At 31.8% G+C, this 2782-nt stretch overlaps 2 non-coding genes across 2 annotated transcripts; both read left to right on the plus strand.

Annotated features, from left to right (window-relative positions):
• The first annotated feature begins 203 nt into the window (after positions 1-203).
• LOC140855972 (small nucleolar RNA U61) lies at positions 204-291 on the plus strand. Its single transcript, XR_012139414.1, has one exon. It is a non-coding gene; the product is annotated as a small nucleolar RNA U61 (small nucleolar RNA).
• A 176-nt stretch (positions 292-467) lies between these two features.
• Positions 468-550, plus strand: LOC140855974 (small nucleolar RNA snoR14). The gene has a single exon (XR_012139415.1). It is a non-coding gene; the product is annotated as a small nucleolar RNA snoR14 (small nucleolar RNA).
• Positions 551-2782: the final 2232 nt, after the last annotated feature.

The raw sequence follows: 2782 nt of genomic DNA on the forward strand, positions 1-2782 counted from the left end.
TATTTTTGGTAGGAATAGACCGGCCAATTTTGTTCTCTCTCAGACCACCGTATCAAAAATTTGACGATCAAGATTAAATAACACTTAGGAATTAGGGTTTCGCCCTCCTCCTACTCTCTCTTTGTAACCCTACATCCCCACCCCTCCCTAGTCACCGTCACATCTACGAAATCTCTCTCTCTCTCTGTGTCTCTCTGTTCTTCAAGCGATGAAGAGTTCTTAATTTGTGTTACGGAGATGGATTATATCCATTGATGATGGAAACACAACCCTCTAAGAAGTTCTGAGCGATTTCGTTCTTTTAACATACTAATATAATCTGCTAACGGTAATTTTTTTTTATTTGTCGTCTTTTTGGTTTTGTATTTTTTTCCCGTGATGGTCCTTTAATTTATATCTTAGTTTTTTAAATCGAATCCAACAATAAAGGTTGAATTTTTCCTTCAAGAATTTGATCTTGGGGGTCCGAGGTGACGAGAAAATTCAAGGTCTGTCAATCCATTGATGATTGCAAGTGATGTAGTCATGAAATCCTACAGGTTCTGACCCCCCATCATATCCACCGTTCAAACCTTTTTTTCTTTTCTACAGTTTCAGGTTTTTGAGATATTGTCTTATGTTTGGAACCTTAAAATGTATAAGGTTTTATTTTCACATCTAATAAACTTTTATTTAAGAAACAAAACTTCTTACACTTTTGCTAATTACTTGTTGTTTTTCTCACCAAATAATTAAGGCCAATCTTTTGGATGCTTTTGTGTTTGAGAATCTTCTTTTTGTTCTTACAAAGAAGAGTTTTACCTTTGAAAGTACAAAAAAAAAAAAGAAAAAAAATCTAGTTTAGACTAATATTTATGTAAATATTACTTTATGTGTCATTTGAGTGCTGATTGTTGGAAACCTCCTTATTATTCATGCTGGCCCTTATCTTATCAGCTGATATATTTGGAGACTATTAAATCAATATACTGGATGAATCTCTACTTACTATAATGTTATTATGAATTTTCTAATTGTTATGAATGTTATTATGAATGTTTTAATTGCTATGAATGTTTGGCTTCATTGTTCTGAATTCCAAGAAATATAGTTGGGATGTTGGTGTTTACCTTGCTCATGGCAAACATTAGAAACTAGAATATAAGCCTGATTAAGCTTGAACTGAGTCAGACCAGGCCAAGCATGATCAAATGTATGTTAGGTCAAGCTTTGATAGATTACTTCTCTCACTGGAAGTCATATTAAGAAGCTTTTGAGTGTGGTAAATCTTTTCGTACATGGTGGTGTGGAGAAACAGCAAAGCTCCAATAAGTTAGATTGAGGCATGGAAAGAAACTTGACTAAATGGTAATACTTTTTTAAAAAAATTGAAATAAGATTGTTCTTGACGAGTCTCCAACTCTCTATATGCAATTGATATATAATAGGTGGTGCTGCATGCAAAAAATTATTGTATTTTGGAGTAGTACTGTGAAGCTTTTTCCTTGACTAAATTGTGGTTGGATGATGTTGATGGTTGGTGACGTATGAAACGATGAGGTTCTAACTTGTTCCATGAGTTATTCTTCAAAGATTAACTAGCAAAATTAAGTAGAAAATAAAATTAAAGTATATAAGATTGTTAAAAGATATATTTAGAAAAGATTCAATATGGCACATGATTTCAGGACCTAGCTTTCCAGGAGCACAATACCCTCAGCCTATTCCTTGCCCTTTTCCAGGTGGAGGACCTAGCATATGACAAGCTAAGAAGTACAGGGGGCTCATCTCAATGCCGACCAAGATCTATCATACCATTTGTAGGGGGAATTGTTGTGTGTTAGATGTTTTGGAAAAATGTGGATAAAGATGAATATATTTTGAAAGTTCTCACAAAATAAAATCTCTTTGATGGATGATATTAGTCATTTTCAAATTTCAATTAAGAAAATTATAGAAATTAGCAAGCCAAAAAGGTAGGATTTCTAACTCTTATCTAGTGATAAAAACGAATTAAAGACCTTTAAGTTTAAAGAGGGACATTGTAGTTAAAGATATATTCATCTTGGTTGCAGGATATTGCCACTACTGGTCTTGAAGCCTGTGAGGCCCTCAATTTTCAGTGAAAAGTTCTATCCGGAACTAGAGAGGATCCTGAATCTCTAATGGATACCCTTGCATATTATAGAAGAAACAAAGAAGTGCAAAATGAAGAAGAAATGAATCAACCTAATTCTTTCTCTTTAAGCATTTTAAGCATTTTAGTCAACTCAAGCATTTTAAGCATGTGATCATTCAAGCATATACTCAACCTAATTCTTTCTCTTTTTGATCGCATCAAAAAGCACAAGGGAAGGATCAAGTTAAATTTTCAAAATTTAACTTTCAAAATTTTTTGAAAATCAACATCAATCATCAAAATCATCCAAAAAAATCTAATTTTCAAAATTTTATTTAAGTTCTCCTCCTTTCAAATTTAACTAGAGTTTAACTTATAAATTAGGGCCAAGACTTCTCCCTTTTTCTTAAAAATATAAATACAAAAATACTTCTCAATTTCAATTAAAAGTACTTGGACTTTGAAGATAAAATTTTTGAACAATATAGTCTTGAAGATTTTTTTTTTTCTGATATTAAAGTAGATCATTCAAAAATATATCACAAGAGTTTACCTCAAATAATGTAATAGCAAGAATATAACCATAAAAATTCAGATTTGAGACATAATATATATTTCTTTTGCCAAAAGATAATGCAATAGAATTTAAGGCAAATAGACTATTTGATACCATTATGAGAATTA

This window comes from Elaeis guineensis, chromosome 2 (genome assembly GCF_000442705.2).
Source record: "Elaeis guineensis isolate ETL-2024a chromosome 2, EG11, whole genome shotgun sequence".
NCBI classification, from domain to species: Eukaryota; Viridiplantae; Streptophyta; class Magnoliopsida; order Arecales; family Arecaceae; genus Elaeis; species Elaeis guineensis.